This window comes from Passer domesticus, chromosome 6, assembly GCF_036417665.1.
Source record: "Passer domesticus isolate bPasDom1 chromosome 6, bPasDom1.hap1, whole genome shotgun sequence".
Lineage (NCBI taxonomy): Eukaryota > Metazoa > Chordata > Aves > Passeriformes > Passeridae > Passer > Passer domesticus.
Genome location: NC_087479.1, coordinates 47,028,636 through 47,041,116, shown reverse-complemented (window position 1 = coordinate 47,041,116; position 12,481 = coordinate 47,028,636). Strand labels below are relative to the sequence as shown.

Sequence of the window (12,481 nt, the reverse complement as noted above, 5' to 3'; positions counted from 1 at the left end):
CTCCTTTATCAGCTCATCAGCTGCTCCTGTCCTACCTGAGATACTTGCCATACCAAAAACCATTCAAGGAAGTGTTCAATCCCCTTTCTGAACCCTGCTCCCTCCTCAGTGAGGAGGAAGGCACCCCAAAGCCCCCTTCCTCCAGCCTTGATGCTACCACAGAGGCCAGACCTGGCAGGGTAGCCCTACAAGCTGTGGAGAAGCTCAGTGCTCTTCTGGAAAAAGCACATGTAGGGAGTGGGATTTGGGCCACAGTGTGCTGAATCAAAAGCATCTGAGCAGTTGTCCTCCCCTGTGGCTTTGCGGTGAGCTTAGGAAATCCCTTTTGAGCTGTGCTGAGGATCCCTTTGAGGCTTCTTGGCTTCCTGCAGCCTTTTCCTCCCTTGTCAGACAGCTAAGAGGAAACTGCTGATGCTGGCTCTCCGAAAGACATCAACTGCTTTCTATTATTTGGGGGCACACGTTTCCCCAGTTCTTGGTGACCAGGGCCTGACCCAGGGCTCTTTACAAACCTCCTGTGGTGCAGAGGAAAGAGCTGGTTGTGTCTGCATGGGGAAGGATCACCTGTATGCCTGCTGGCATCTGTGGTCCTCTGCCTGTGGTCTCCAGCCAGAAGGACAACAGACACTGATCTTCACTGGGAATAAAGAGCATCAGCTAAGATTAATGAAAACAAAACAGTGTGGCTGAGACCAAGTAAATGCCTTGGAAAGACAGGATGGTTTACACATTTTCAGATGAGCTAACAGGCCAGCCCAAAGACAGCATTTTCTTGATCTGGAAAATGAAGCAAAAAATACAATTCCTGTGCACTTCTGTGGAATTACAACTTTAGTGCTGTTTTACCTGCTACTTAGCACCCCATTTTCTCCCAGTGAAGACAAAGCCAGATTTTGTCATCAAAGCTACAGTGAATGAAGGGAAGAGAAAGAAAAGGAGAGAATTGTTCATTTGCCTTGCTTAGTAAGATCTGACAAACTGACAGTGGTCCCAGCCATTAAGGAAACTGTTACCTAATGTTTTTCATGCAGTGAATCTGTTACCTTTTTGTCACAGTAAGAACAGACTGTCCCCGGACTCAGAGATGGATGTTTTGGGGTCATATCTAAACTGCATGGCAGACTCATGCTATGCTGTCACCTGAGGCCATTTCCACAAGAGGCCTCCAGGAGAGAGGAAATGACTGAAGACTAACTCATGTGCACAGGTTTCCTTCCCATGACCCCTACGACACGTGCAGAAGATGGTTTGTGCCCTGAAGAAAAGTCAGGGAGCTGAGGCACAGTCACACACCCTCTAGTTAAGAGGGATTCATCAGGATGCATCATTTATATGCAAGAGTTTCTTGAGGACCACTGATGACCTTACCTCCCCCTTGTCCTAGTCAAGTTCTGGACATCCCAGATGGTCCCACAGAAAGACCATGGCCCTACTGTGATGTTTTCCACTTTTTATGAAAATGCACTTTTAGCTCACAAACAAAAATATTCTTTATCCATCAAAGCTAGATCCATTTGAAAATAGAGTCAGCATTATCCATAAAGCTGTCAAGAAATTTTCACAGGTTTTATCAGGTTTTCTGAACTGAACAAATCACTCCTGAACGTTTTTGGAAATCTTAATTTTTCTGTCTGACTATAGGGAGTTTTCACATTTCAAGATGTGGGGGAAAACTGCCACTACTTTCAACAGCAAAAATCAATGCTTATTAAAAGATGCAATTTTGTTTGTTTGTAAAACTATCTTTAAAGAAGACTTTACCATTATTTAGGTATCTAGATCATAAATAAAATATTGGTAAATATAAAAAAAGCTTACTTTACTTGCAATTACTTCTGCCAGGAGCTAACAGTAATGGATGCTGCTGCCACTCAAGCCGTGGATGTTCCTGTACTTGGTGCCATGGGAAGAAACAGTGGTACACAATTTAAAGAGATTTTAATAAACCATTGAGAGGGGATACTGGAATGCAATATTTCATCACCCAAATCCCCAAGCTGCAACCAAGCTACTGATTTTCTTTCTTGATATCCATATCTTAGTAATTGTTGCTTTGTTCTTGTCCTCAGAGGAATGACCCTGACTAAGGGACAGCTGTAGACATTCCATCCAAGCAAAGGATGCTGCAAGAGACAATGCCCATTCCCTCAGCTGCCCAAAGTCTCAGCCTTCATGCTTTGCAGCAAGGAATCCACATCCATCACTAACTGCAGAGAGAAGGAGGGGACCAGGACAAGGAGGTGAAATAGTGAAAAAGCTGTTCGTCCCAAAGGGAGGCACAAAAAGAAAAATCTTTCACTCTTCCTTGGGGACTGTCTAAAGCACTTTGATCCAATCATGGCTTTAATGAGAAGGATGCCTCAGCTGCCCCTAAGCACACACCACCACTGGTCCTGGTGGACTAAGATACCCAGGGACCCAGACCACAAAAGAGAGAAGTAACCTCAGCAAACAGAAATTGAGGAGGACATTCAGTTTTGCTGCTTCTTTTATCTCTTCTTAACAGCCTAATTGGAGTGTAATGAATTTAGGGTTGGTGCTCGCTGCCAGATTCATTTCTTTGATGTGTTTTTGGCCTCTGTGCTACAAAAATGCAATGGGAACCAAAACCAAGATATTACACCTCCATAAAGTGTCTCTGGGTTTACCATGAGATTCCAATGCCTGTGCCAAGTGACCAAAGCCACTAACAGGCCGCTGCTCGCCAAGATGCTTGGGTAATGAATAAGGAGCAGAGAGAGATGCCACTGTGAATCAGAGTGAGGAATGCACGCTAATGGCAACAGAGGTGGATCCCGGGCTGTAATGTGGAACAGAAGAGTGCTGTGGTCATGCTGCTCTGTGGCTGCAGCTTGCAGGAGCAGCTGGTGGTGCCTGAAGGCCCGTGGCAGGCGAGGAGGATTTTAGGAGGTAGGTAGAGTACTGCTGTACAGGGACACAATGACAGCACCACGAGCTGCTCATGCTCCAGCAGCCAGGTCACTCTCAGGCCAAGGGTCTCTCCTCACCCCATTTTAACCATCCCTGCCTTATCTCCTGCAGAGACATCTCTTTCCCACATGAGCCTACTGTGCTTTGCTTGGCTCTCAACAGGGCATCCCCACAGGCAAAGAGCAGCCACTCTATGACATAAGAGTGTCCAACACACAGTGAATGCTCAAGAGGCCATCACCCCCCTCTGTCCACCACATGTCACCCCTGTCAGGGTCACCATCCCACCAGTGGGGACAGCAGAGTCAGCAGGCTGTGAATGCAAGCAGCAGGCAAAACTTGGAAAGGCTTCCTTGGGGGATATCCAACCCTGCAGAGAAGATAGGGATCACCACCACATCACTTAGATCCTCCAGGTGAATAATAACCTGCCCTTGAGCACACATGAACAACCCCGTGATGCCTACCAATTAAAATGTCCAAGGGCCTCCACATAAAATTTCCTCTTAGAGACAAATAGATAAATTATGGGAGTTTGGTTCTGAAGAGGCTTCATTAAGTATGGATGCTTTCTGTTTCTATACAAACACCAAATAAACAAGCCCATGTTAGATGAACCAATGCATCTATTCCAAAAATCACAGCCCAAAGGAAAATCCAACTGCTTATCTGTTTCCCTGTCTGCAATGATCTTCCTCACAATAAAAAACGATGTGCCTCCTTGGAAAAATTGTGGCCAATGACAGTTCATGTACTTGCAGAATATTCAGGGCTAAATTCCCACCCTATTTAAATCAATACAGCTATATCCATTTTAGGGAAGCTATCCCCAATTGACAGATCCTGGGAACCTGGCCCTGAATCTCTGACTCAAACAGCCTGTGACTGCATGTTTGAGACATGGGCTGCTGATAAGATACACTTCTAGTTAAATGCAGCCCTCCTTCAGCTATGATTCACATTCAAGAGCAGTTAAGTGGTCCAGCTGTTCTGGACACAAACCTTCCCTCTGCAAGAAAAGCACTTTCTGGAAGAGGTATACTCACACAGCTTTGCTGGTCAGCAGGTTATATACCCAAATCCCAGAGCTGTGCTCCAAAGCCTGACACTAGAGGCAGAGACAAACCCTCTTCCTGCCTTCAGTGGCCACTGTCACCTTAGCTCCATCAGATGTGAGTGGAGAGCTACTTTACACATTGCTCATTATTCAGGGGAGAAGGCAGGGAGTCTATCCCTAAGTCTCTCTCTGTTCTGGAAGACTTAGGCATTCACACCAGCCACATGTAGGTAGCATTTAATGGGCCAGTAGTAAATTAGAGTCCCATGGGACCAGCAAGGCAGCCCCTGAGACCAAGAGGTGTGCAGCTCCTGTGATCAGAAAACATCCTCGTCTTCTCAGTGGAATACATCGGTCAAAGCAAGATGGAAATGGGACACTACCTGAGCATTAACCCTGTGGTTTCCCTGAGTTCCACAGAGATCTCAGTGCTCCATTTGCTGCTCCTGGGGACCACATTGCTTGGCCATTGCCATGAGCACATCCGACCATACATGTGCAAGCAGACATTCTCAGCTGAAGGGTTGGAACAGCTCCTTCTTCTGAACATCTGGACTTACACATATAAACTACTCAACACTCTCTTCCAGAATTACAGAGTCTTTCATATCTTATCTCTCAAAAACCGCTTATCAGCCCACGGCTTTCAGACTTCAGTCTCTCCCGTCTGCCAGAGTGGAACCCAGCCATGTAAAAACATGAATAACAGCAGCCCATCTCTCCTCTCCCACGCTGATGGCTGCAGCTCCTCTGATGGGGGCTTGAACTTTGGGGGCAGCAGGAACAGCTCCATCCACCCTTCTGCCGTGGAAGAGGAAGTTTGGCAGAGTTTTACCATGGGAAGATAGATCACTGGAGCATGAATGCCTCCTCCCATCCCAAGCTGGGGAAGGTGGCAATCTCAATCTACATATTTATTCTCTTAATTATGATAACAATAAGGAAACATTTGTAAGCTCACATTGCTGCTACATGGGCTTTGGGCATGCCCTAGAAGCTCCACATCAAACATGCACAACAAAAGACAGGTTTGTGCCCATAAATGAATATTAGTAATTGGAAATAGTCTGGACTTGTCAAACAAAGGCTTCTTTCTAACTAAATAACCCTTTTTTAAATGCTAACAAAATGCTCAGAGAAAGTTTCATTTATGATATTTCAAAAGTGCTACTCAGAAGGGGAGAGAAACTCTTTTATTGTCCTCTTCTATTTTTCCTCTCCCTTTTCCTTTTAAAGAAAAGAAAGGTGGAGAGGAGGAAGTGCAGGAAGAGATTTTGAGCTTGTGAGACATGAAAACACTTCAAGTTTCAGATTCATTTGGCATCAAAATTTCCACACACCCCCCCTTCCAAACTTTTCAAATCCTTCCATAAAAATTCTGAAATGATAGGGAAATTTCTTCCTCTGACACATAAGAGATGACATCATTAGACTTCAGCATGGTGCTAAAATCATGAGTGCGTGCTGCAGCACCAGATACCAGTCTAGACATTGCAGCAACCAGAACCAAAGCAGACCAAGGGGGCTTTCAGCAAGCTTCTAGGGCTTGTGCTGCATCAGGCAGGATGGAGATGGGGCTGGCAGGAGGAAGGCAGTGATGTTACAGCAGAGGAAAGCTTAACATAAAACAGGATCATCACTAGCTCTGGACTAGCTTAGCTAACATATTTCTCAGTTGTATGGACCGCACATGGGTCGTACATGTTTTTGTTCAGTCCAAGAGAGGTCTGTCGCAAGAACAACTGTCTCTGCTTTTGTTATGAAACTGAAGTTCAGGCACAAATCTCGCCTGATGGGTCTCATTCCAGCAGCCAATGATACAATCCAGAAAATAAAGATGATCATCAGGTACCAACTGGGAAATAGTGGGAACAAGATCTGCAGTAGCAGTGGCAGGAAGAGAGGATACAGGTGCCTTCCCTTCTCCTCCCCAAGTGTCCCCCCAACCCACATGCACTTTGGCCCCCATCAGCCAGTCCTCTCTGGCAAAAAACATGCTTTCAGATGCTGCTGCCAAACCTCAGAAATGTATATTGCTGTTCTGGCTATGTTCAGGAGGAAGGGGAAGGGAAAGCAGTGTGCAATTTTCAACAGTTTCTCCTTGGAGAGGGGCCCCCTAATTTTCTGAAAGGGGCCATCGAGGAGGGGGGAGAAAAAGCAAGAGGCTCTGTCCCATTTTAATCCCTTTTCCCAAATTAGTTATACACAGGGAATTCATGATGGAGTTCCCTCTTTGGGCTCTGAGCCTCAAAACATTTCATAACATGCAGAGCCCTTCTAAAACCTTTTGATCACATCCCTTCAGAGACTGCTGTGTTTATGTGCAGAGCTGTGCGCATGGGCAGATGCTGGAGGGAAAGAGGGAGCAAAAGCATCCTGCGCTTGTGGCACTGCAGGTAGGGTTTGCAGGACAACCCCAGCAAGGGAAAAAACCCAACAAGAAACCACAATGCACGGAACAAAACAACCAAGGGACAAAGACCACTGGTGCTGCTGTGAGAGCTCAGCAACATCAGCTACAAATCTCTTCCACGCCGCTGTCAGGACAGCCTACCTGGAAAGTTGAATCTGGCTCTTTGCCGTGTTGAAACCTAGTGCAGGGACTGCTGGGTGATCTTTATTCAATGGGAAATTACCCAGTCTGCACAGAAACAACCCAAAATAAAGATATTCACCCAGCCTTATGCCTTGACCAAACAGGTTTGACATCAAGCAACGAACACTAAGTGCCAAGCCTGGAGATGATTTCCACAAGCCCATGAGAGGCTGGAAACCTTGGTATTACAGTGCATCTCCCTGCCCTGTGTGTTTTGATTACAGTCCTTCACAGCCTCAAAGCCTTAAAGATAGAATAAACTGCTACTGCACTTAAGTCATTTAGGATCCTGCAGCCCAGTCACAGTTTTTCAGCTGACCCAGGGCAGAAACCTCTCCTCAAGTTAACCAGCACAAGGTCTCCAAGCCAAGATCCTCACAGGCATTAGATCCTCTTAGAAATCAGTGGTGCTTGGACATTTTAGTAAATCTATTCAAGGACCTGGACTGAAATACCAATGCCTACCCCTCTAAAAAATTATGTTACGCATCTGAAAAATTTTACAAAGGTGACTGCGAGACTGATGCATTTCTCGAAGTCTAAGAAGGGGTACTGGTATTTTGCTAAATTTTACTCAATACTTCTTATTAAAAAAGAGCTCAACTGGTTTAATTAAAATTCATGGTAAATAGATTTCCTTACACCAGTGCCAGTGTTTTGTATGGACACATTCAAAGGCATTCACTTCCATTTGGTTAAACTTCGTAACTGACTCTTCTAAATGTTTCCACATGGTGGCTTGAATTATTTTTTTCTTTTTCCTTTTTCTTTTTAACTAAATCAATTTTAAACCAATTTTCATTACATTGGTGGTTTTGCATGTCCACAAGGCCTGTGGGCCTCTTGGATTTTAAAACTTGGCGTGAAATTCAGCCCAAAATGCCAAATGCTGAAACCCAGTGAAAATGAAACCATTACAATCTATAGGGGAAGCTGCCTGCCACTCAGCCCTGCCCACGCTGCTGGCTGGACTGAGAGCACCTTCCCTGGGGCACCAGTCCTACACCAAACTGCGTGCTAGAAATGGCTAAAACTTGCCTCTGGACACTGCCACTGCTCCATCCTAAGCGAGTTTGGGATTTGGCAGCAGTGAGCTCAAATCCTGGCTGGTGGAAATTGCTTGAAGCACAGTCTGTGAGAAGATCAAAATCCTGATCAGGAACCTCTTTAAAAGTGTGGCTTCAAAGCTGACTGGAAACCTGGCCCTGGGCTTCCTTGCAATTCAGCTTGGGTTTGCAAACTTGGCTGGTGTTAGGTTTATTGCACCTAGTTTGGGGCTTTATTGTGAATATTTTGTGGAGACTCAGCTCTCAAAATTAAATGGGCTCCGTTGTTCAGAGCCTGGACCAGTGTCCCTAACATCCAGAAACTCCATACCAATCTATTTATCTTCATGTAAAAGTAATTGTGGTTCTGATGCTTTATTTTCAAGGTAGAGGTCGTTGCTATGTATCATCAAGTCAGTAAAATTGGATGGATGGATGGATGGATGGATGGATGGATGGATGGATGGATGGATGGATGGATGGATGGATGGATGGATACTACTGACTGCTGCATATCGGAGGACCTTGACTTGTAAAGCAACTTTTTAAACTGGTGAGGAGCCAGGTTTGTTATGGTCCCGTTTTCCACCACTGAGTCTTGTAAGCAAACCAAAAAGCAAAAAGATGTCTTGTAGAAGCACCCAGCAGCTGGGATGCTTCAAAGCAAAGAGCAGCCTTAGAAGAAACACCAGCAGAGGTGAAGGTTTTCTGCCTCCCAGAAGGTTTGGGGCAATGAAGAAAGCCAATAATACTGCTGGTTTCCAACACTACTGCTTTTAATACCTCTAGAAGTAGAAAAGAATGGGTTTACTTACTGTTCAACTCCCTTTCCCCCACAAAAACCCTCAAAAATGGTGACCATTCAAAGCAGAACAAAGATGGTTCTTGGCAAAGCTTCAGCATGGCTCCTATTACTGAGGAGAATGTGGTCATGTTGCTAAGATAGCAGCCCAGGAGTCAGGCCACTCTTCATGGCTACCCCACCACCCCACCGTGTAACCTTGGAAAGTCACGTTTCCCCTCCATGGTTCCACATTCCTTGCCATTCTGTGCCTCTTGGCTATTCAGGCTGCCAGCTTTATGGTCCAAGTCTGTCTCCTACTGTTCTAGCTACCACCGTAATTATGAGAATTTGATACATGCTGCATTCCAGCACCCCTTCCCACAGACCTCTGTTAGACACCATGCCAGCTTCTACCACCCCTTCCTGGGACATACATGCACTGTGAAGGACAATCTTCCCCCATCACCCACCAGGAGCACGCCAACACCCAGCCCCAAAGGGACTACAACCCAGGGAGTCACTGTTTAGCTGTGACAGTGCAAAGGTACTGCACAAGAAGCACAAGAAATATGAGGGGTTTGCCCTGAGGTGCACCTCTGCCCCAGCACGCATCTGTCATGACTGCTTGAGTAAGGCAAGGGTTTATCCCTGACCTCAGAGGGCTGTTGAGCTTTCTGGCAATGCCTTGACTTTGCAGCCTGGCATGCAAGCACCTTTGTGCAAGCAGTACTGCACTGTATGCAGTCACAGGGTCCTTTATGACCAGCATAGCCCAAAGCACCAAAAGAACATCTGGGTGTGACACTAGAACTCTTTTTCTTTACAGGGGCTAAACCTCTGCTGTGCCAGAGGCAGGAATGTACAAAGTATGAGACCTTTTTCTTCCCTGTTTTGCTCTAAGGATCCTTAACTCCAGGAGCCACCACACCACTAAGGTCCTGCTTCTGCTCCAAAATCTCATTGAAGGCTGATTCTCAAATGCCTTCAGGCAGCAGAAGCTTGCTCAGTAGCTGCTGAATTCTCTCTGGGTAAGGCCTCCCATGCTGGGCACTGGGCATACACACAGGGAAGGACAGTCCTTGCATGAAGACTTCTCAGCCTCAACAGGGAAGTGCACAAAGGGGAGGAGATTAAACAGTACTAGTGAGATCACCGTGTAGAGAACTGGGGAAGGTGGGATTAAAACTCAGAGAGCACCAATTAGCTGCCCTGCACACCGGGGCACTTGGTACCTTCACTCCTTGCATGGCATTTCCATGCGTGTACATGGACACACACACACGTGTGTGCGTGTTTATATCTGTGTAAAGATGGAGGTGGACACACAAGCTGCATTGACAAAGTCTGAATGTGCACATCACAGCTGCCAGTGGCACATTGTGATTTGCCCTGTGCTACCTGTCAGGAGCTCACAGCCCCTCATGGAGTGTCCTTCCTGACCTGACCCAGCAAGAGCCCTGCCCCATTATGACTTCTCCAGGCTGAGCCAGCACCAGAAGCTGGGATTTCCAAAGGTGCAGGCAGGACAGGCAGATGATTGCACTGTGATACTGTCTCAGCTTCTCCTCAGAGTTTGGTGCTGTGTGTTTTATCAACAAATAACATGTCTTTACTACTGCCAACCCTGCTGAACCACTGAAGCTGCAGACAAGCAAGCTGTGTTTGCTTCTCTTTCATTTGTCATCAACACAATGGCCAGCCAAGTTCTCATTCCAGCATCTTACTTGTTGGTAACAACAAAAACAGGCAAAAAGGGAAAAGCTGATTTTTGGCAGGCTGTGGGCATTCAGAAATGTAGGCTTGGATAGGTAAAGTGAAAAAGGCCCAGCATGAAAATCACTGGAGAAACAGAAACATTAGGAAGCAAGAGTTTAAAACCAAAAAAAAGTAGGCTGGTTGGGTTTTCAGATTCCCCCTATTTCTGCTCTCTGGGATGGTGCTGTGTATTAATCCTCTCCCTTCACCAGCACAGGGGGGCCTCAATTAAGTGACAACTGAACTTGGTCAGAAGGAGACCAAGAAGCTTTCTGCAAGTGTTTCACTTCCTAAGGGCTGCGCTCAGGGACCATTCCAGGTCTGGATCACAGTCCTGCTGTTTACAGGATGCAGAGCTCAGGGTAGGGAAAATGCAGGGAAGAACAGTGACAGACGCCACTGAGGGAATATCTCTGGAGTATGTTAGTAGGCTGCTGAAAGGGAGGAACAGTTTTGAAACATGAGCACAGAGATAAAAATCTATTCCAAGGTGAGGATGAGCTAAATACATCAAAGGCCTTTCAGCACAATCTGGGCACATGTGAACCATCTAAATAGTAAACAGCGCATTTACTACTAATAGCCTCTTAATTTATTTATGGGGCCCCATCACACCGCAAATCTCTGTCATCTCCTTCACACACCAATCACCTGGCACCAGAGGAGCTCTGCTCTGCCCAGCCTTTGCTACCTGTTTTTACAGATAAGCACTAAATAACAGAGCCCTGCAAAACACGATAAGGCCCACGCCTCAAGATGGTTGACTGAAAATACTCATTTTCCAACTTGGGGACGTTTCACAAGCTGTCTTAGTGCCTTGGAGCACCTCAAGCAGCGGAAGGAAGAGGAAATACAAGCACAGAAGCCAACACAATCAGCCCCAGGGTTGGGGAATCCCTCCTCGCAAGTATATATGTGCATATGGATATATATCCACGTTTGTCACTGCTATGGCAACTAAGACAACAAAGATATCCTTTTAAAGGCCCTGCAGTAAGGAGGAAAAATATTTTGCTATATATATCACTGCCTATTGACGTCAAAAAATAACTTAAAATAAACTAACCTGTAAGTTTGGATCACGCTGGTCCTTTTTCCTCCTCTGTGGATATTGGAATAACGTTCACGTCACAATGACCATCTGTTACCTTTCATGGAAAAAGTAACCAAGAGAGCTGAGCTAGAAAGTTTTCTATCAAACCCTCTCACACACCCTCACTGAAGCAACATAAAAAGCTCCCCTCTCCTAAAACCTATGGAGCACTGTAATCCTAAGGGCCTCATTTACTCCTTCCACAGGCAAAACCCATACTGACATCAGAGGGAAATTGCTAATTTTGGTAATTAGCAAAAACTAAGAACCTGTGGTAAGCTGTGATAATTAATTCAGCTGAGCAGCTAAAGAGTTCACTGGGAAAAAAAAGCAAGCTGGCAGAAGGAAGTCTGAGCTGAATTGTAAAAATGAAACATTCAATTTAAAAGTGATTTTTAGAAGTTTGTTTCCACAGCCAAGATCTTGTAGATCAGGGCATCCTACCTCTTGTGCATGTATCTGCAGCATCATGCACAGTAGGACTGGCATGGCTTTGTGCTCTTTCCACTAATGCTACCACTGCAATTATTGTATTGACAGCACTAAGCTGCTGCTCTACATCCAATAAATACAGGTAAATGGATTTATGAGGCACAGAGGAAGGTAGGGAATTTAGGACCTTAGTTTGCACAAGGCTGAACCAATACAACCCTACTAAAGTCAAAGTCCAAGTAATCAAGCACAAGCAATGCAGTGGGAAGCCCCACAGGGGAACAGGCTGGATGCTGGTGATGGTTCATACATGCAAGGCATGGGGGCATCTTTGGCATGGGACTGCTCTGCAGCTCCTTGCCCAGTGCCCAGAAACAACAAATGCAGCATCTCCCATCTCTTGGCTAGCAGGAGGAGATAAGAAATACACCTCAACTGTGTTTCTATCTCAAATCATCTATTTCACTCACCTCAGGAAGATTGTGGGGAGCCCTCTCAAGTCCCTTTTGGCTCAAAGTGTGTTTTAATCTGGCTTGAAGGAGGCTGAACTGCCTGCATGTCCTACCAGAGCCCCACAGAGTGGGTTGAAGTGTTCTCAGAGGATGAGATATGCCATGATACTCTTGAAAGCACCAGGGACATTTCAAAGCAACAGGATTTATTAGAGATTTTTTTGAAGGCAGATCTCTTACTCAGAATGGTGAGTTTGAACAGATATAGCAAATGCAATGAGTCACTGGAGCATTGTGGGCCGTTATATACTATTAAGTCATCTGCAAGCCCATGG

General features: G+C 45.7%; 1 long non-coding RNA gene across 1 annotated transcript in view; it reads right to left on the bottom strand.

Moving 5' to 3' along the window:
- Positions 1–11,493, bottom strand: part of LOC135303426 (uncharacterized) — a 44,033-nt gene extending 32,540 nt beyond the window's left edge. Inside the window, exons 1-2 of the long non-coding RNA XR_010364911.1 lie at positions 11,236–11,493; positions 1,819–4,789 (exon numbers count right to left, since the gene is read on the bottom strand). This is a non-coding gene — a long non-coding RNA (uncharacterized LOC135303426). The remainder of the gene's footprint in view (positions 1–1,818; positions 4,790–11,235) is intronic.
- Positions 11,494–12,481: the final 988 nt, after the last annotated feature.